This window comes from Gobio gobio (assembly GCF_949357685.1).
Source record: "Gobio gobio genome assembly, chromosome: 23".
NCBI lineage: Eukaryota > Metazoa > Chordata > Actinopteri > Cypriniformes > Gobionidae > Gobio > Gobio gobio.
In genome coordinates, this window is record NC_137119.1 from 39,899,958 (window position 1) to 39,922,414 (window position 22,457).

The following is a 22,457-nucleotide window of genomic DNA, read 5'->3' on the forward strand; positions in this document are numbered from 1 at the left end:
AAATAATGGTATTATCAACACTTACTCATAACTCGTTCATCTCGACAGCTGTAATGGTACTTTGCATGTGTTACAAAGTTGGTAATAATGATGAAGACGGACTCGGCGTGACTGGGACTCGACGTGTTTATTCAGAACTCTCAAATACAAACACAATAAACTCGCGCTGACTGACAGCGCTCTCATAACTCAGTAGTTACTATAAATAACTTTGTTAGCAATCGCTGAGCTCAGTCTCTGGTACATTAGTGATGTCCGGTTCGCGAACGATCTTTCTTTTGAACCGGTTCTTTTTAGTGAACCGAATCAGTTCACCAAATCGGACTGAATCGTTCTAAACGGTTCGCGTCTCCAGTCAGCGCTGATCCATAATTTACTAAAGTTACTAACTTTCTGACATGAGAGACAGTCCCTCCGACTAGAAATAGACTAATAACCTGAAGTATATGCTGTAACTAAAACAGTTCACTGAACTGAGACTGACAGAACCGATGTGAAGTGAACTCAGGTCCATCCGTCTCTCTGGCAGCAGCTCGTGCCTGCTCGTGCCTCGTAGACCTCGTTAAACCACGCCCCCTCCGCTCATATCAAATGCAAAGATGTCAGCCAATCACAACAGTGGGCGTTTTTACTGAAGTCTCACAGCAGACACGCCTCTTGTAACAGGGCCTTCAGCCACAGGGCAAACAGCAGTATAGAAAAAATGCCTTTTATTTCTAAATTATGATATTTTATGATGTAAAAATCATACTAACAATATAAGTACACCTCAGGAAACATTATAAAATAATAGAAAAATGCCATGCCATGGGACCTTTAATAAAAATAGGTAGACTGGCTCAATATTGCGAGGCATATAACCAAAGCAAAGCGTTTGTATAGAAAAATACTGTCTGCATGCAATCACACTTTAAAATGAAATAATTAGGTTGAGTGTTCCTAAACAAAATAATGCAAAATATTAAACTAATATAATATAAAACTAATATAAAAGTGCCACTTTGTCTCACTATCAAGTGCAGGGGTGGCATTTTGCACCTATGAACTACATATAACTACAAAATTAATTTTAAATTCGTGATTTAATATTAATGAGGTTTGTAATGTTTTAATTCTAGTTTATTTATGTAAATGATGCGTGCGCGTTGAACATTGAATCACTGGAGGCGGCGAGTTGCCATGAAACGGAGAACCGACACAACTGACAAGCAGCACAACTCCTTCTGTCGCTGTTGTTTTCACTACTTTCAGGTGAGTTTAGTCTCTAAAATCACACAAATAATACACACAACTGTTCCTGACACCTTTCTTACGTGTAATTGCCACACTTCTGTTGAATATTTACTTTGTAGAAATGGTTTAGTGTCTTCGTAAAAAGACCGTTAGCATCTCGGCTAACTTATCTATCGATTGAGCTCTTGTTTATGAAAGTTTGAGCTTTTAATCAAATATTTATGTGAAAATGAGAGGTTTTGATCGTTTTGTAAAGGTTTTGCTGGTAATTTGTCAATGGTTGTGTGTCAAAAACCTAAAAGTATAAACCGTAATGTTACTGTTAATCAGTGACGTCAATTACATGGACCGCGAAAATTAGCTGCAAATTGGTAAACAAAAATTGTAAAAAAAAAAAAAAAAATCTGTGATTTCAGGAGGGACAAAATAACCCCTCTACAACAGAGTTCAAGATCCCAACATTCCTGAAGGAAGCTAATGTAACGAGTTAAAGTTAATTATATAAGTATGTAATACATTGCTTTTTCACTAAAATCCTTTTTATTATTTTACCGTTTTATTCCTGGTTTTCTTTGACCAATATTAGCTGTAAACGTTTTGGAGACTTTTATTTTGACATTTTCTTCTGCCGTCCTACTGGCGCCATTTCAGAGTGCGCGCGCGCCTCTCGCCAGTCTGCATTGAATATGCTGGGGAGAGGTAACGTTAAGCGTTTTTCTGAGCTCTTCATTTTATGGGTAAATTAAGTTTATAAAGTGCATAAATCGATTAAATATTTTATTGTAAGTAGTACTGAGACTATTTGCAGTGTTCTGATGTATGTTTTATGCGTGAGTGGATTAAGATTATGAAGTTATATCGAGTGGGCCATATGTGCTATTGACATGGCTTTGAGTCTTCAATAAACTTATAACTATTATATCATACAGGAATGTCTCATGAAACGCCTGCAGTGTGAGATATGAACTTTATTCATGTCAATCCACAGGTATTTTACCGTTTTCCAGACAGCACGTTCAGTCTTACCAACGTTGGCAATTGGAGGGCACCAGCGGCAAAGTATTGGAAGGGGTTCCCCTGCACACCAAAAAAACTTAGGTGGGTAAGTTAAACCATCGGCGGGATGAGTCTACAGCCACTCCAATCCATGCACACTCCAGAGATCGGCGGAGGAACCGTGAGGAACCATTTTGCCGATCCCGCTTTTTTCTCATTCCCACGAATGCTGCTGCCTAACATCTACGTAACCGGTCCACATCAAGCTTGGCGGTGTAATGCTGCGTTCACACCAAACGCGAATAGAGCGTCTGGCGCGAGTGATTTCAATGTAAAGTCAATGGAAAGGCGCGTTGACGCGTGTCTGGAGGTCTCGCGGCGCGGAGGACTCGAATCCGCCTCATTCGCGCGTCCAGTTCGCCCGAATTGGACGCGAATTGAGCGTCTTGCGCGAAACGCGCGTTACACGCGAATGGTGCTTTTGTGCATTCACGCGTTTGAAGCGAATTCGCGTCTGACGCCCGAGTTGAAAAATTTGAACTTTGGCGTCAATTCGCGCCGCGTTAACCAATCAGGAGCCTGCTTGCTGCTGTCACGTGGTAAAGTGACGTGTATGAGAAACCCTGCATAAATTAAAAATTGTACTATTGTGTCACAAAATGTAGTTTTAAGACTTTTTCAGATGGGAATTTAGTTGTTTAAAGCTCAAATCTGTGGTTTATTTATAAAGAGAGCGCCTATTTAAAAATAATAATCTTGTGTTTTTGGAGTTGTGAGCTCCAGGCGATCACCGGGCAATCACTGCTCATAACCCCGGCGAAGGCAGCCTTTCCTCGGCCAGTCCTTCTGGCGTCTGCCGCTGGCTCTGATGTCCTGTAGTGGTTCGTTTTGTGTAGATCTAACGGCCGAGCTTTGCTCTCATGAATCTATAATATGTTGTCTGCCAAATCGTTTTGACTGAGGGTAAAGAGAAGTTTCATAACTTTATATTTTAAGGATATTTAAACATACATGCAGTGAAGATAATGTAGGAGTTGCCTGGACCACATTTGTGTGGCTATTAATGCTTAATATATATTTTTAATGAAAATGAAAAGAGGCAGAGTGGTGTTTTATGACATATTTCTCCTGGAGTGCCTTGAACGCGCGTCAATTTCGCTTCCAGCGCTCGATTTCTACGCGCGTCCAATTCTCTGCGGACACGCGAATGCATTCAAAATGTTCGCGCGTGAAACTAGACGCGGTAGACGCGATTTTGACGCTCAATTCGCGTTTGGTGTGAACGCAGCAGAAGCGCGAAGGTATGTTGAGCTTGTCCGTATACCACAATTTACATATGATTATAATACCCAACAAACATGAGACGTCCAAAACAGGTTCAGAAAAAAATATATAAAAACTTATGCAATCAAAACGACAAAATTAGTTCTAAACGTAAACATCACATATTTTTTTGTGAGACATTTTGTTTAGGTTTGTTATCTTTTTATAAATGAATTTTTAAGCGGGCCAAAATCTACTGCATCTCTTTTGAAGTTGAGTAGAATTTGCAAATCTAAATATTGTCATTTTTTTAACCAAGGGGGCGTTTAGGTCAGGTGGCGCGCCGCGTGCACGTTTATATGCGCGTGATCTACACAGAAGCATCTCGCCTCGGTTGTACTGGACTCTCTTGTGGTATGTTTATCCATTTCAGACACACAATTTTCAGGCCAGTATGTGTTTATTTTGTTTTGTGTACTTATTTTTTTATTGAAAAATATTATTTTGTTAGAAAAACGTCGAGTTTTCTGAGAAATGTTTTCGTTAAACGGGTGACAGAAATTGGCGCCAGGCGTAACGTTACGTGTTTTTAGACTTTGTTAGTTGTTAACTAACTGTTGACTCGGTATTAACTGGTTTATATTCACGTATTCAATATTTTCAATGAGTTATTTAGTATTTTTAGACATGAGGGGAACTCGTTTTTCTCTTTCAGCCTGAGGTGAATTGTTTGGTAAACAGCCAGGTTAAACTAAACGGTCATAAACTGACGGACTGTCTTTTGTCCACACAAAAATTACATCTGTCCTTTTATAATATTAACCCCTTACACTCTGAAGGCATTTTTAATGATTTTGTCTAAGTGATATGCTTAAAATTAAAGGCTGCTCTTTTATTGTGCGTTTCTATGGTAACGTTAAAAGTAGACCTGTCGATCAAAGAGCTCAGTTTAGTGCAAGCGTGCAGCCACTGTAGACAGTCAGACAAGTGGTTATGAAGAAGTTAAGTAAGTGTTTTTTGGACACACACCTATTCATAAAATAGAGCCTTTATTAACCTTTGTCATTCACATTTAAACGAAATAGAATAATTGTCTTTTCTGTTTTTTTTCAGTGATTGATTTTCATCTGATTTTTGTAAGTGATCAATCTAGAAGTCATCCTACAGTTCTGATTTGCCATGTTCTTAACATACTGTTTTAGTCAATAAAGATAAATTAAAACTGAGTGCATATTAATTCACAAAGGCATTTGCAATATATTTGACTCCTTTTCATGTTTCTTTTTTTTCAACAGGATCTACATACACCCCAAAGGCTCTTTTCAGAGCCATTTTACTCAGCGTATTTGCCTTTGTACAGTAAGTAAGAATGTGTTTTAATTAACCTCAGAGACTTCTTTTAATGATGTAAATTCCCAATTGTCGACTTTTGAGCACTCTATCAGACATTTTTCAATCGTTATTGATAAAGATGTATCAATGATAGATATCGTTATCGCCCACCCCTAAATGGGAAACACTATCTTTAATTAATCTAGTTAAAGTTATTTTGCACATATATATCGATACACACTTGCTCCTGTTTGCTTGTCTTGATTATTGGCATCCTAAGATTTTTTTTTTTAACTGACTGGCACATTCTTGGAGTTTGACTTTTGATCTGTCTTAGATATTCATAATAACAATTCTCAACATTTGTCAATGACTGTACTGTAATATTGTGTGTCAACAACTGCGAGTAACATATTAATGTTCTTTCTTTAATTTATTAGATTTTTCTTCGTCCTCCACTGCCTCCAGAGTTGTTTCCTGGCATCTCTTGTTTTAAGGTTAGTCATTTCGTGCCTCTGGTCTAATCACAGCCGTGATGATATAGAGCTCTATCACACTCCTACTTGAGCGATATTGCTTAAATAACATGATGTTTGTAAAAAGGCTTTGGTAACGCTTTACATTTTCATTGTATTTCCCTCTAAACACAGATAACCACATTAAATCAGCTGGGGCCTCATTTATAAAGCGTGCATACACACAAAACGGGTATTGTGTATTCCGATTATCAGCTCTTCATGAAGAGCTCATGACTGACTGTGATTGTACAGGCGATTGACTCGTTCAGATAATGTTGCACAATTAAAATGAAAAATGACACGCAGTATAATGTAAGTCTAAATATACTCATTTAAAGATTGATGTTTATTGTAAGGTTCAAATAAGTTTCATTTCTTGTCTAAACTGTCTGGCCATTATTTTCTGACAGCCACTTGGGGAGACTGGGCGGAGATTTATAAGACGTCCAACTGAAGGCAGACACGATGGCTGGATTGCGTTTATATTACACTGAGATCCGATCACATGCGTCCTCGACTACCTCCGAACCGGGACACGCGGATAGGATAACATCCTGATCAGAAGCGCGTTTACACTTGTCTTTTCAATGTGTATGTGGACAACATCTGGAGACAGGTCGCATGTTAATGCCAAGTGTAAACGCAGTAGGGCTGTCAAAATTGCCCAAAAATGACGTTTGAATATTCCCTCTAAAAAAAGCACGAATATTCGAACTATTCGAACATCTGGTTGCGCATTTTATCAATGACGCGCATTACGTCAATAACAGGACAAATGAATACAAAGACACATAACTACTTATACAGGTAGTCTATTTAAGTTTAAACATATTTGACAACGTATTACCTACACAAAAACAAGTAAATCAACTAATGGCTAAAGACCGCAGACCTCACTCTCTCTCGCCCTCACGCTCTCTGCTCGGTTTAAATGAACACACACACATTGAGTGCTGATCAAGAGTTTTGTGCAAGCAATTTAAGGTCGCGACTCTTGTCCCATATATAGCAGGCTTCATTCAGTGATTGAAACAAATATTAATATAAGTTTTACCGCATATTATTGAACGCTCCGAGCGAGCTGTGCTGTGGTAAACATGGAACTTTTCCTTGACATGAAACGGTAAATAATCAAACCAGTGGAAGCAGTGCATTTATCCTTTATTCATGCAATATCTATTCAGTCAGTACCTCGGTTCCACTGCTTGACAGAACTCCCTGAAGCCGCCTCATCCACGACACTGATCGGTCTCATGTCCTTACAAATGAACAAAATTAATTTCTCCATTATGGCCTCGCGTGTTGCAGACAGAGAACTTGTGACGGGCGATGCAAAGCAGTTTGCACATACAAATTAGTTGCTTATATTTACAAAACGAGCCTACAAAAGCATAAAAAAGGCCGTTTAATAAAGAAAAGTTCACGCCACTAAGTGAAAACTCACTAAAGTGTTTAGTGAAATTAGGAAACATTTAGATATCATAAATTGAGTTGTATAAGTTAACGTTACATTTCTACATACATTTTGTTCTCATGTCACAAGTTATATCAAGGTTTATTTTGATCTGTTTTACATGATTCTTTTGTAGTGTGGTTTTCGGTGAAGTGTACTAAAATAAATATCGTCACCTGTGTACATTAGCCCACTTCTCGACGCTTTTCCTGATAGTTTATAGAACAATTACTCCGAGTCGCCATCTGTCGTTTCAAAGAAAAGCACAACGGCGAGCGCGTCAAATATAAACACCTCGTCCGTTTGGGGAGGAGCGCGCGCAGTCAGCGGAGGCTCGCGCTCTGGAGACGGGCCAAAGTACACAAGGCTTCAGGCGCGCTAGCGCCCACTCGCAAAGCAGACAGCCACGCCTCTACTACCGCGGGCGTTTTTTCCCCCACATTTTTTTATTTATTCGAATATTAGTTTTCACCTTCGAAATTCGTTTTTTAAAAACTATTCGAATATATATTCGAATTTAGAATATTCGTTGACAGCCCTAAAACGCAGCCATAGAGTATGTCACCCATGTCATATTTCTCTCTGTTCGATGTGATCAATATGAAAACTAATCTTTGTAAAACATAAATATATTATATACTATATATATATATAATTGTGATAAACTTGACTTACTGTTCACTCCAATAATTTAGTTGTTCTGTATTTTCTAGTGACGCCGGATAATAACGGAGACCTGTGTGCTTGGCAGCAGCCTCCACGCCACCCTCTTCCAGGGCTCCTTCAGGACTAACGATAGTAAGATATTTTACATGTAATGTATGATACTGCACTTCTTACTCAGAACATCAGACTGAGGTAGTAAAAGAATACATTTCAGAGTTATTCAATAGCAAATGAATTGGGGCCAGATTTTAAAATCAAGCTGGATCTGGGCCATTTGAGGCCAGTCAGCAGGAGGAAACCTACACCAATATGCAAGGAAAGCAGAAACCGAACTGTGTGTAACCAGCATTAATGTGTTTTTCCATTTAAGTGATTACATCAGTGAATGAGGACCTTCTTCTTACCGAATTTAAGTTTCCGTTAAATATGTGATGCATTGTGTCTTTAAACTTGTGGCTCACTTGAAAAGTTTGAGAGCAAAAAGCTTACTTCCTGTTTGGCAGTTTCACCATCTAATTTTATTATTTCATAGTGACGACCGTTAATTGGCAGCAGGAAGTCGAATATGAAGGGCCGGGCTCTCCTGAACGTAAGCTATTTAGCATGCAGATGGAGAACACACTGAGACAGGCACACACACACACAAAATACACAGCACAGTCCTATACAAAATGGGGAATGACAAAAATGACAAAGTTTGAGAACCACTGCTGTGGGGTCACTCGTTTAGCTCTGTTAGTTGGACCTGGGTGATGCTGTTCTTTGTGTAACGGGCCTTTTTCTGTATTTCCTAGTGCCACAAGATGATTGGCAGCAAGACACACCCAGTGATGAAGGTATGTGCTCTCCTGAATGTAAGTTAATTAACACGCAGACACAGAACAGAGTCTGTAAACTTTGTAAGCAATTAAAGCGGTGTCACACACAGACACTCAGTGCGGTTACATGACCAGTCCAGTCTAGTCATCTAGTCTGGTCTCATGCAATCAGACTAGCTGTCTTAGTCTAAAACCAAATACAGTCCAGTTAGTTTGACCCGAGAGCATGGTGGCTAGCTTGCAGGTATCTTTAGATTAAAGACAATGTTTCTACTACTAGGCTGAGACAGAGATTGCACTTGGTAGTCACTAGAGTAGCTGGCTGCCTGTTTCGGTTTAAGGGTAGGAAGAAAAGACTCTCTCTCTCTCTCTCTCTCTCTCTCTCTCTCTCTCTCTCTCTCTCTCTCTCACTCTCATCTCTACTCTCTCTCTCTCTCTCTCTCTCTCTCTCTCTCTCTTCTCTCTCTCTCTCTCTCTCTCTCTCTCTCTCTCTCTCTCTCTCTCTCTCTCTCTCTCTCCTCTCTCTCTCTCTCTCTCTCTCTCTCTCTCTCTCTCTATGTACCGAACCGTCAGTTTTGTGTACCGTTACACCCCTACTGTCAGTCTTTTATTTTTTGTGTCATGCGTCATACTTCCTCAAGTTCCAGGCGTTTCCGTGTTGTAAATTAAATCATTTTAAAAATAATAAATGTGTCATTCTCTTTAAGTCACGCTCAGAAATGTGTCATTTTGCATATTAAAATGCAGGTCTGTATTTATACTGTCCTCACACTATTCTCAACCAGAGTTCTCAAGGTTTTTTTGTAAAATGCTCTGACTTTTCTGAATTGTCTTTATAGAAACAATCAAACGAAGATATAGACTTTTGTGCTACGGTTTTATTTTTTCCCCTGTTGCTTTTTTTTGTTTTGTTTTAGGTGCTGTGTTAAGAAATCCTGCCCAACAAAATTCCGCTGAGGTAGAGATGACCGTGAGAAACTGGCTGCGGCTGAGCAGGGACAGGAATGGGGCGCGGCAAAGGCAAGCATACGTGAAATAATTGATTAGACTGATTTTTTTTCTTTTAAACTGACTAACTATTTTGGAGGGAATTTCTTATATTTGTTGTAGTTTTCTATGTGTGATTTGTGGAGTGTTAAAATAAATGATACTGCTTTTGCAAAAACAAAGTAAGAAATACATTTTCAAGGTCATCTCCCGGTGCCCTCCTGTTTATTTGTCCCGCTAAACTCCTGTAGCCTAATTTGCATGACAATCAAACTTAATTTTAAAATCACTTATCCATTATTTTTCTGTTTGACTGACATTTCCCAGGTTGTGAATGAAATGCACCCTACACATAATCACTTTCAATTTAAACTTTTTTTTTGTCATAAAACCTGGCAACTAAAAAGGAAGCGGCTGCAGACAGTCTCATGCAAGTGGGCTAGTTGCCTACTTCTCAACTAGCTCTTGTCAAATTGTTAGGGAAGAAATGTAATGAGTAACACATCACAAACTGTTATTGAGTGTTGTTGATACACAATAGGAAACTTGTGTCCACACAATCTGACAGCAGTTAGCCTAAACAAATCAATAAGACCTATTTAACGGTGGGATCCCACTAGAGCTGCGAAAAGCATTCAGACGCCTCGCTCCCTTTGACTTAACACTGAACAGCTGATTTTCAAGCATGCTGTGACGTTTCCAGCGATGCAGCCGAAAATCAGCTGTTCCAGTTCAGTCAATGGGAGCGAGGCGTCTGAATGCTTTTCGCAGCTCTAGTGGGATCGCGCCGCATAGGTCATAATTATCTCGGGTTAACGTTGGCTCACGGTCGGCGATCATTCTAATGCCACCATCTTCCCGATATCTTGTCTTATGGAGATCGGTAGATAATCGGCATCTCACCGAGGCACTTTATGTGCCCCGACGTCGGCAAGAGCTAATTTATTGTCTGGGTTATTGTCTTATGTCCTTTTATATTCTTGTACTGTGTTAATACTATGTTCCAATGTTAACTTTTCCAACTGTTACACAAAATGGAGTCTGCATTGCATATGCTGTGGAGAGGAATGTCTCATGAAACGCCCGCAGTGTGAGATATGAACTTTATTCATGTCAATCCACAGACGAAACCTGTTTCAGTGCTGGTGTGGCTGTCAATAAATCCCCTTTGGTGAACTGCAGCGAAAGTGTCCTGGTTTTCCTTATACCCAACGCAGAGAGAGAACGTAACGGAGGTCAGCAGAGGACCGGTTACACTCCTGACAGAGAAGTAGGAAAAAGGTGAACTGAGGAAGTTCATTAAATAACTCAATATGCATTTATTTTACAGTATATTTCACGTAATATCACCATGATTTTACTTTCCAAAATTATACATTTAAAGAAGGCTTTGACATCCAAACGAAAGTGACACTGTATGAGCAATAATTAACAAGTAAACCTAGAAACAAACTCTTAATAAATTATTTTCTGTATATTCTTATTTCCCTTTTTTGCTTTTCTCCTCTTCTCTAGCTTTTTTTCATTCTAATAAACTGGTATTATATACTAAATATTGTTGGCTTGGTGCTTATGTTCCTAGATTCTTCCATGCTGATGTTCTGCTCCACAGCAGAGTTGGAGCGGATCTCCTGTCAAAGAAAATCTCCAATACTCAAACGACTAGTAAGTACAATCTCGAACATACTCTAATGTTCAAAAGTGTGGGGTTGGTACAGCTTATGTTTTTGAAAGATGCCTCTTTTGTGCTTACCAATGCTGCATTTATTTGATTTAAAATACATTAAAAACAGTAATATTGTTACAATGTAAATCAGCTGTTCTCTATGTGAATATATAGTAAAGTGTCAAAGCTGAATTTATCATTACTCCAGTCTTCAGTGTCACATAATCCTTCACTAATCATTCTCATATGAGGATCTGATGATCAACACACATTATTATGAGTATTATCAGTGTTGAAAACAGCTTCATTTTGTAGAAGCTGTGATACATTTTATTTTTCAGGATTCTTTGATGAATAGAAAGTTCAAAAGAGCAGCATTTATTTGAGATATAAACTTTTGTAAAGATTATAAATGTCTATGTCTTTTACAAACGTCTTTACTGTCACTTTGTTTTGATCAATTTAATGCATCCTTGCTAAATAAAATATGAATTTCTTTAAAAAGAAAATCTGGTAACACTTTAGAATAATGGTCATTAGTTAATGTATTAACTAACATGAACTAACCATGAGCAGTACATTTGTTACTGTATTTGTTCATCTTTGTTAACGTTAGTTAATATAAATACAGCTGTTCATGGTTTGTTCATGTTAGTTCACAGTGCATTAACTAATGTTAACAAGATTTTAATAGTGCATTAGTAAATGTTGAAATTAACAAATATTAATAAACGCTTTATAATAGGGATGCACCGAATCCAGATTTTTGGGGTTCAGCCGAATACCGAATCCACTGGTTAAGATTTGGCCGAATCCGAAACCGAATCCTTCTCCCATCTTCAGTCCATTACCACAGTAAACACATTAATGAAGTAAACAACGTCCACAGCAGTGTAAGGATGCTATTGACCATTAAACCGTTAACCGAAAGTAAGAACTTTGACAGATTAATACTATCAGTTAAACGGTTTAAGGGCGTTTTCACACCTACCTTGTTTGGTCCGGATTTTCGGACTTTTCAGTTTGGTCCAAATCAAAATTACAGGTGTGAAACCTCTCCTGACCACGGTCCGGACCAAACAGACGAAATTTGGCCCGACGAAAAGAGGTCGTCTCGGTCCGGATCAAACTGAACAAAGGTTCGGTTCGTTTCTAGTGTGAAAGCATTTTCTGTACGGTTTGTACTTTCAGACCATTTGCAGGAAGTTCCTGTTTATGTTTAAATATTATAATGTTATTTTAAAATTCAATCTAGGCTACATTGATTATGAAAAGTGAAAAGATGCATATGTCAGAAGACAGAAGGTCAGAAATGATTTTGAACGAAATTTTGTATGATTTTGCTTAGAAAGCCTTTCTTTAATGTGAATTTCGTTTTGTATAAATTGTATCTTTAATTTTAATCAACGTTTAATCTGATAATTGCCAGGATTTAATAAATAAGAAGCAAATAGTCTATAGCAGAAAATAATCGCGGGAGCGATCACATGCTTTACACATGAACTGGAGCGCGTCTCAAATAAACCAGGCAACTTGTCTCACAAACATGAGATATATGTTTATAAAGCTCGAAATGTCCACTTTTAAACATAACGAATAAAAAATAGTCAAGTAATGCACTGTTAATAGTGGCAACGATATGCGTCCGTTCATTCACTCTTGTCAAAGATGCTGACGTCAGACGCACGTCCGTTTACAAACCAATCAATGTCCAGATGCCGCCCACATAGATGATGATGATGACAGGACGCAAGTGTGTCATGTAAAGTGCTTTAGTGCGCTCGCGTAATTGCAATGGGAAACCAAACCAAAACTAACCGAATGTATCAAATTTATCAAAACATGAACTTCGGTTCGGACCTTGGTGCGGACTTTCAGGTGTGAAAACGCCCTAAATGTTTTTAACGCTTGTTTGTTTGTTTTTTGATGCATGGTTAAGAAATATGCTGTATAGCGTTATTTGTTCACTCACGGAGCGCGTCGAAATGTGCAACCACAAACCAGATATATCTCGCAAAATGAAGCAATGGAAAAGCTAACTGTGTGGGACCATTTCGACAGAAAAATACAGCAGCAGAACAAGCTCCTGACTGGTGGAAAGCAAATGAACGGCGCTTCCCGAGGCTGGCCACTCTAGCGAGACGTTATCTCTGTATTCCCGGGACATCAGTGCCATCTGAAGCCTTGTTTAAGGCTTTTAATAGTGTGGTTTTGGTCAAGATTACTAAAGTAAACATTGTCGCGTATGCTCTTCTCGCCGCTGTTTCCTGATGGTTTATAGCAGTGGTTCGCAACCTTTTTTCAGTGATGTACCCCCTGTGAAATATTTTTTCAGCCAAGTACCCCCTAACCAGCGCAAAGCATTTTTGGTTCGAAAAAAAAAAGACTTAAAACAGAGCACTGTGCCATCAGTGTCTATTTTTTCCCAAATTCCGTTTTTTTCAGTTTTAATTTTGGCTAATTCCTTTTTTTTCCGTTTTAATTTTTGGGAATTCACCCTTAACTGTTATTTTAGTCGTAAAAAGAGTGTTTTTAATGTTAATATAATAGAACATAAAACATAAAATAGGAATGACCTTAAATTACTTGAGGTAACAAACATCACATTTACTTTTCAGGACAAACACTGCAACATAACACTGCACTTTAAGCACTTCAAGTCACAACTAAATATTAGTGCTGTGAATTGATAATTAAAAAAAAAACTAATCACATTTTTTCTGTAATTAATCATGATTAATTGCAATTAAAAATATATTTTTTGCAATTATATATTTTTTTATATTTTGATATTGTAGTAATTTCAGTTACTCTCCAAATTAATTTAGAAACAATTTAAAGACAGCATATTTTAAATGTGTGTTGTAATTAGGGTTGGGTACCGAATTATGACCGGTATGTACCAGACCGAATCAGAACGCCGATTTCGGTGCCTCATTTCGGTGCCACTTAAAATCAAACGTGCTTTCGCGCTTTGGCCGGCGCTGAGCCAGAGACGCTCAGCGCTCGTCACATATCACAACTATTCAGTGTTTTCATCCACATCATGTTTATTTTAGGTTTCAGACATTTAAATGCTCATAAGTACTAGCAAAAAATACACAATGATGTCTATGGAAGTGGCAAAAACAATCCTTTCAGACAGTTAAGATAACTTAGTGTTTTATTCACATCAGATACACATTATATAGTGACTATACAGTTTACTCTATTCTTCTCCCAGTTCAGCACGTCACTTACTTTCATGTATTTCGTGAGATGAAGATACATGTATGTGATGTAAATCCGACAGATCCGATTCTCTGAGGCGCAAACTAACGTGGCGCCGCCCATCGCGCAGTATAGATCAACTAACACACATTTACTCACACACAAATTTGAAAATCAGAATATCAGATAGTTCATGACATAGTTAGAAAGTTTGTGAATATTTTGATTAAAAAAGAAAAAGCGAAATAAACCCGATACAGCTGAGTGAGCTGTCATACAGCGCTATTGTAGCAGCTGTGTGTCATGTGAGAAGCATGACGCGTCTCCATGGAAACAATAAGGTGATGCGCTCTAAAATATTTAGCCAGAGAATATGGTCCTATTTCTGCAAAATAAAGCTAAAGCTTGAAGCTGGTTTGTAGCAGACCAAGAATACAGACTACTGCTGTTATTACTGTATTTAGAGTTAAATTAGGCCTATTGTAGTTGGGTTAGGTGGCTTTAGTTTTACTGTGAATTTGTTATGTAAATTGTGTTTTGTATTTATTTATATTTACATATTTAAGTATACTTTAAACTTGTAATAAATTGTTCAATTTAAATAATAATAAAAAAAAAATCAATAAAAAGCCATTCTTTAATCTCATCCACCTCGTTTTGTGGCTCTTTTTTTAAAGTATCGGTTCAGGCACCGGTACCGTTTTAAAAGTATCGGTTTGGCACCGGTATCGGAAAAAACCCAAACGATACCCAACCCTAGTTGTAATGGCATCTTTTTATGAATGAAGGCCAGTATCACTGATATTAATGTCTATATGAAACATTGATGACGTTACATTAGAGCTACCAATTTCAACATTTATTAGGCTTTAAAAAAACAACTTTTAATTTAATTGAACTTTAAATAATCTTTACATAAACCCATTATAATAAATGTTATATTTACCTGTGGCCTTCCCTGTCAGACAGTCTACACAGAAATTGAATAAAGTTATCAACACTTTCTTAGCTGCATAAATAATAAGTGAAATATAGATGAATCATCATTAAAGCTACAATCTTCTGTTCCCGTTGTTCTTTGAACATTAATGACAGACATTATCAGTGCTACTGTCACTTTAAGATCTACCTCAGCCAAACATGATGTGGATAAGACGCGCTGACCCGCGCATCTCATTTTCTCTCAAGTTCATTTAAGGCATTATTTTCCATACAGTACATTAAAGTGCATTAAAAACAAGGCAAAATACATTAAGCACTCCCCGCGAGGGAACTGCTCGGCTCGATACTGAGGGCTTAGCGTGGAGTTTCTTAACGTTTCCGTGGACGAAAGCAGAGCCGTGGAGCCGCTTCGCCATACTTTCATTGTTTTGAAGGGGGAGCTGAAATGACGGGAGGGGTTGTGTTGCCCAGAATTGCTTCCCCCGGTCTGCATTTTCCCCAGACATACGATCTTCTCCCACACAAAACCGCATTTCATTCCAAATATGTCAAATTCCGGGAAATTCCGCGTTAACAATAGATTCCGCGATTCGGTGATGGCGGAAATCATAGGGCCCTATAATAATCCATGACTAAATTTATTGCAAATATTTCTCATCACTAAAATGTAGTGATTCAAACTAATGTAGTGAAAACAGTGACCATATTTCTGAAATGGAAACCGGGGACATTTCCTATTTGAGTGGTCAAAATATCACTCAAATCTAATTTATTATATTTTAATTAAAAAACAGGGACAATACATTTTTGAATGTTGTTGTGGAGTCCTATTATATTAGTATATTATTATTAACATTAATAAGTATTATGATTTAGTTAGATTATTAGGATTTTTGGTCTGGATTTAATACAATAAAAAAAAACCCACAAAAAACAAACAAACAATGAAAACAGTTATTGGTAAGCTAACCATTGTAAATAAGCAGTTCAAAACTATTGTAACATGACTGAACAAAAACACATTACAAAAATAAAACATAAATATGATCAAACTATTCAACAAATATTGTAACTTTTTATAATTGTATTTAAGTTTATACTATATAAATAACTTTTTTTTTACTTCAAAAGTTTTATGTTTAGGCCTATGCTTGAAAATTATTCTTACTGTCCTTAATTGGTCTTGTTATTAAGCATTTTAGGATTATTTTAAGCAGAAAGTATATCAGGGTTTTTCCTACATTGAAATTTTTTTGGCGGCCGCCAAAACAAATTTGTCCCGCCAAAGCTTTATTTGATGAGTTATTGTGATTTATGAATGATGTAGAATAGATGCTGCGTTTGTAACTGGGTGACAGAGAGAACGATCAGAGCTCTTCCCCTGCTCGCACTCTCTCGGTCTTCAAAATAAGCATTCTTAGCTTTCTAATATTTCACATATTACGTTAATCAAAATCAAAAGGTCGGAAGACCGAATCCAAGTTGCACGTGGCGCTATCAGACGATGTTTTCCTTTAATTACCGCTGGGTGTGAAATGCGCTCAAAAAACATTGACTGATTCTCTGACCAGCTTATATAAACCATACTTTCAATAAACGGGAAACAAATCATATCCGGTTATGAAGTGTTTTCTGTGTGTTGACAAATCTTTCGCGATGTTCTAACAGACGGGATTCACACACAAAGCGTCTGCTAATGTCCGATTCGCCACCTAATGACTCCTTTGAACCGAATCATTTTAACGACTGGTTAGAACAACTGATCTGTCCAACACTGAACTCACGAAGCAGTTGAATCGTTTACTCAGAACACATCTGAAGAGAACAAGTGTGCTTACCCAATTTAGCAAGAGTGGGTGTAAGAGTTAGTTGTAATTATTCACAGTCTTTCAGCTTATTTATGTTCATAATGTGTAGTAAAATAAATAGCCTATAAATCACTTAGTTTAGACTGGAGTGAGGTGAACCCAGAACAAAGTTGTTTTTAGCTAGCTGATCATTTTATGAAATTGTATATGGCAGAAAATTAGGCTATTTGTTAATTTTTTTATTACTACTTTTTAATATTGATATGATTATATACCAAAACAATTATCAGTAAATAGTGTAAAAATGAGGAACAAAAACAAACATCAAGGTATCCCACATGAAAAAATACTATAGTATATTATAGTATTATAGTATTTACTACACTTTAATTTACTGTAGTATATTTACTATAGTACGGTTCAAAAACACTATAGTATTTACTAGAGTAATTTTACTATAATATACTACAGTATTTTTTTATTTATTTAAAATGTATTGTCAGTATTGCGCTTGCAGATCACGTGGGTTATTGTACTTTTTTACTGTGCGTGTGTGTGTGCGGATGACCATGTCTGTCAGCCACCACCGAAGACCATTTTTGACCCAGGAAAAACCCTGTATATGTATTCTGCACATGTATTGGTTGCAAGTGTAATTGTTAGGGGTTAGCAGTGTTTCCCATACCATCGTTACAAAGTCCATCTCACCACAGTGACTCTACAATCATTTTACGATGCGACAACAATAGTTTTTGTGCGCAAAAAAAAAATCTAAATAACACCTTTATCTAACTTGTTATTGTCTTCTGTGTGTGCCTCCACGACGCATGCGCGAGAATATGAGCAGATCCGGCGCTCGGACACATGACCCAGAAGAGATTTGTTTACAAGCAGAGGAAGACTCGCGTGTCTAAGCTGTTGAATTCTACATTGATCGTGCTTTAGGTCTCGGCGTAGTTCTCAAATGGGACTAAAGTGTGCATTTCATGGATTCCCGAACGCCGGCGCTACGTCATATTCTCGCACATGCGTCGTGGAGGCACACACGGAAGACAAGAAGAGGTTGAATAGTCGTTATTTTGAATTTTTTTTTTGCGCACAAAAACTATTGTCGTCGCATCGTAAAATTATTGTAGAGCCACTGTGGTGAGATGGACTTTGTAACGACGTTTTAAGTGCCTTTTATGGGTCTTGGGAGTGTAAATGTACTGAATGCCAATGGAGGCCTATCTGAAGCCTTCAACAAAAATATCTTCATTTGTGTCTGAAGATGAACGGAGGTCTTACAGGTGTCAAACGACATGAGGGTGAGTAATTAATGACAGAATTTTCATTTTTGGGTGAACTAACCCTTTAATATATCTTCACAGATACCTCTCAACAGGGGATTCGTTCAGGACAATTGCAAGCCACTACAGGGTGGGCCGCTGCACTGTGGGAAGAGTGGTGAAAGGTGTCAGCTGCCATCTGGGATGCCCTGCTGCCTGAGTTCCTGCCTGCACCATGAATGGAGGACTGGCGTGCCATTGCACAAGTGTTCAGCCATCGCTGGAACTTCCCCAACTGTCTTGGTTTGGTGGATGGGAAGCACGTGGTCATCCAGGCCCCAGACAACTCCGGCTCCCTGTATTATAATTACAAGGGCACATATTCATAACACTGCTACGATGAAAGCTAGTGTTGAAGGGTGATCTGAATACCTTCTGTTCCAGAGTAACTATTCTTTTCGGATCCCGGATTTCCCGCAGGGATTTCTCCAGTTTGTTTCCCTTTCCAAACAGAAAAAAATGCTCTTTTTATCTAGCAAATACAGTTAATATGTCTGTCAAAAGAAATGAGTAGATATATATCAACCAAGGATGGTGGGTGCAGCTGGGGGTGCTTCCCACGAACCCAGTACTTGTACTTCCTTTTTTTCTGATTCCTCAGGGATTTTTCCAATTGGTTCACCTTTCCAAACAGAAAAAAATTGCTCTTTTTAATCTTGCAAATACAGTAAATATGTCTGTCAAAAGAAATTAGTAGATATATACCAATATATCAACCAAGGATGTGTTTCCCAAAAGCATTGTAAGGCAAAATAGAAAGTAGAAGCCACTGGCACCAATAGTCTCAATACTTCTGGGAAAAGCCGCCTGGAGCTGGGCATTGACAAACATTTCACCATTTGATTCATAAGCTTGCAATTTGATTCAATTGCATTTAATATCGATTCATTGAAGCGTTCATTTCTCTAGCCACCAAGCGAGCTCTGGGCACTGAATGGCTTTCGGAGGTAAACATAATGTTACTAGACTCCGATTACTAATGAATGAGAGAAAGCGCAACGCCCGATATGGCGAATAAGCCCTGCCTACTAAATGAAAGAGCCAATCGTTGACTAAAAATCCTAAAAGTCATCAAAATCTGTTGTCATATTTCATTGGTGATTTCAAATATGAAATTTAATCTTAAGCTTGGCAAACAGTTTTGGAGAATTTGATGTTTCCCCATTCAAAGAGATCGTAGCCGCACTTGCCAGAGCCATTTCAAAGATGTCCGCCAAGTGAAATGACTGACGTTACTTGAGATTGTTTACAAGCAGTGTTATATATATTTTACGTTACATGTACATTAGGCTTGCTACGATAGTCGGTGTTGCCGGTGTTACCGGTGTCCAGACTCAACACCGGTTACATCACTTGCCCACCGTGGCACCGCCCACCGTCTTTTTGATTTTTTTTTTATAGTAATAAAATAATTTAGTTCAGTTAGAGAACAGACAATACAAATAAAAACTGAACGTGTCTGCTTAATAAAGCAGGATCCGACCGTGAGTCTCGGCAGCGGCAGGAGTCATTCATCAGATTTAAGAGTGACGAGCTGACTGAGATGATCGCGGAAGATTTGGTTTCAAAGCGAAACGTAAAAGCGCCTATTTAAGGGAGTTTGTCATTTGTTTTGTTGTTGTGTTTTTCATTAAAAATAATAGGCTAATGAACCCACAATTCAAGCAACCCGCAGCCGAATTGGCGCTAATTAAAAACCGAAAGTAAAATGTGCCAGCTGCACAGAGCGCGCATTGTTTACTTTCGCCTGGCTCCGCAGTGCGAGCCTCCGCGGATTTATTTTTGCCGCGCGCACCCTCGCGCTCGTGCGGGCGCGTCGAGTATAAACGAGGCTTCACGGACGAACTAACAGTGTGCATTCATGGCGTGCATCTCAATCATAGACTGATCAATGCTTGATCAGTGCCCTGACTACTGAACTAGGGAACTGATTGAGACGCGCCCATGGCCTCACAGAGCGCGCATTTACAGACGAGCGGTCAGTTACGGTGTGTGCGCATTGGCGCGTTTTCAGTTCAGAGCGGTCGTGTGCATGTTACTTTCGGTTAGATAGAATTAGTGATTTAAAAGCCTCCGCCGGTGATACCGGTATTACCGGTGTTGTCACACATCAATTAACCGGTGGGAAAATTTCCTCACCGTCACATCCCTAATGTACATGACAGAAATGCATTATATTGGCATTAGAAGGACCTTTGGCCAGCCTGCTCTCCACACACTGCCAATTATGCATATTAATCTAACACCCAAAGTGAGGTTAATGTTTTATAACAACAAAATCTGCAGGTGTACCTGTATCAGTAATTCCGACATCCTCCTCCTTTTCTCCCCTAGCTCCCCCAGAAGTTTATTGGTCTTCTCCAGGAAACACCACTTCTCCTCCATTTCCTTTAACTTTCTGATTTGTTTTTGGTTCTTTGCCATGACCCCCTGAACATGAGCCTCCCGCTGCTGGTCATAAACATGCCAGTGATGGTTCTGATGCCCCAGCCCCACTCCTGTCAATGATCATGTCGGAACGCGTCAAGGAATATTTCAGAACTTACGGAAGACTCCAGGCGTGTAATCTGGTCTTTGGTCTTCTGCAGCTCTTTCAAAACTCTGTCCAGTTGTTGCTGCTCTAGTTCTATCAGACAGTTATTGAACTCTCTCCAATCTGTTTTTTTAGAACCTTTGGGCCTAAACCGGACCTGTCGGATGGTCAATGACTATTCTGTCCTGGCAATAGTGTTCTGAACCAAGCGCTGACAGATAGCTAACAGAAATAAAGCTCCATCACACGTTCTTCTTTTGTGCTTATGTGATGCACACTTTACTTTACTGTAAAACTGAAAGAAACACAAATATACAAATTACAAAATGGTTCACAAAATATAATGGATATTTTCCTCATTCACAAACATCCACGTACACATTTAAACAACAAAATAAACAACCGATATATTTATATCATAAAACACATGCTTGAAGAAAAAAAAAGATCGCACAGCTCCATTAGCATATTAGCCGTTAGAGCACGCTAGCTTTCAGCATTAAACATCGATCTCTAAGCCTCTCAATAACGACCAGCTTTAACTTAACTAACACAATAATACTACAGTTGTTTTTAATATGAAATTTATAACTTACGGTCGTATCTACTCCAAGGATTAGACAGCAAACAACGACGTGCTTCTAAACACAGGTCACCGAAAACGAGAGTCTTCTTCTACTGCTTTACGAGCTTCCTGTTGCGTTCTAATGAGCAGTGTAATAACATTTTCCGCCACTAGGTGTCACACAAGGGCTACTTAAACAAATCAAAATAGGCGGTACAAACAAAGTAAAATAGGTGTACCTGCATCAGTAGTTCTGACATCCTTCTCCTGTTGTGCCCTAGCTCCCCCTGCAGTCGATGGGTGTGGGTGCAGCTGCAGGGTGTGGGTGCAGCTGGGGGTGTAGCTGGGGGGGGGGTGTGGGTGCAGCTGGGGGGGGGGGGGTGCAGCCGATGGGGTGGGGGTGGGTGCAGCTGGGGGTGTAGCTGGGGTTGCAGCTGGGGGGGTGGGTGTAGCTGGGGGGGTGCAGCCGATGGGGTGGGGGTGGGTGCAGGTGGGTGCAGCTGGGGGTGTGACACCTGAACATAAGTGAAATGACTTTGACGTTACTTGAGATTGTTTACAAGCAGTGTTATATATATTTTACGTTACATGTACATGACAGAAATGCATTATATTGGTATTAGAAGGACCTTTGGCCAGCCTGCTCTCCACACACTGCCAATTATCCATATTAATCTAACACCCAAAGTGAGGTTAATGTTTTATAACAACAAAATCTGCAGGTGTACCTGTATTAGTAATTCTGACAACCTCCTCCTTTTCTCAGCTAGCTCCCCCAGAAGTTTCTTGCAGTGCTCCATTTCCTTTAACTTCCACTGTTGCTTTTTTACGAAAGCCTCCCGCTGCTGGTCATAAAGAAGCCAGTGATGGTTCTTTTCTAGGGCCTGTACTCAAAAACAGAGAGAGGTGATTTCCAGGTAGCCCTATGGCCGAGATGCACGTGTAGTCGAGAGCTCCGTCTCAGGTCTTATTTTCTAATCCGAGCGATTTTACTGCTTAACTTAAAAGGCAATGGCTTCTGAAAACAAGAAGACAAGTGCGGGCACACAAATTAATCTAAAATCGTACAGTACCAGGCTTAAAAATAACCAAATCGCTGCTCGCAGCTTTAACTATTATTATTAATATTATTTTTTTCT

General features: G+C 38.9%; 1 protein-coding gene across 1 annotated transcript in view; it reads right to left on the reverse strand.

The window, feature by feature from the left end:
* LOC307119802 (lysosomal dipeptide transporter MFSD1-like) overlaps positions 1-21,433 on the reverse strand; it is a 47,806-nt gene extending 26,373 nt beyond the window's left edge. Inside the window, exons 1-5 of the mRNA XM_079806353.1 lie at positions 21,350-21,433; positions 20,513-21,048; positions 18,747-18,842; positions 18,593-18,661; positions 18,243-18,516 (exon numbers count right to left, since the gene is read on the reverse strand). The gene's annotated coding sequence lies outside the window, so the exon portion shown is untranslated. The remainder of the gene's footprint in view (positions 1-18,242; positions 18,517-18,592; positions 18,662-18,746; positions 18,843-20,512; positions 21,049-21,349) is intronic.
* Positions 21,434-22,457: the final 1,024 nt, after the last annotated feature.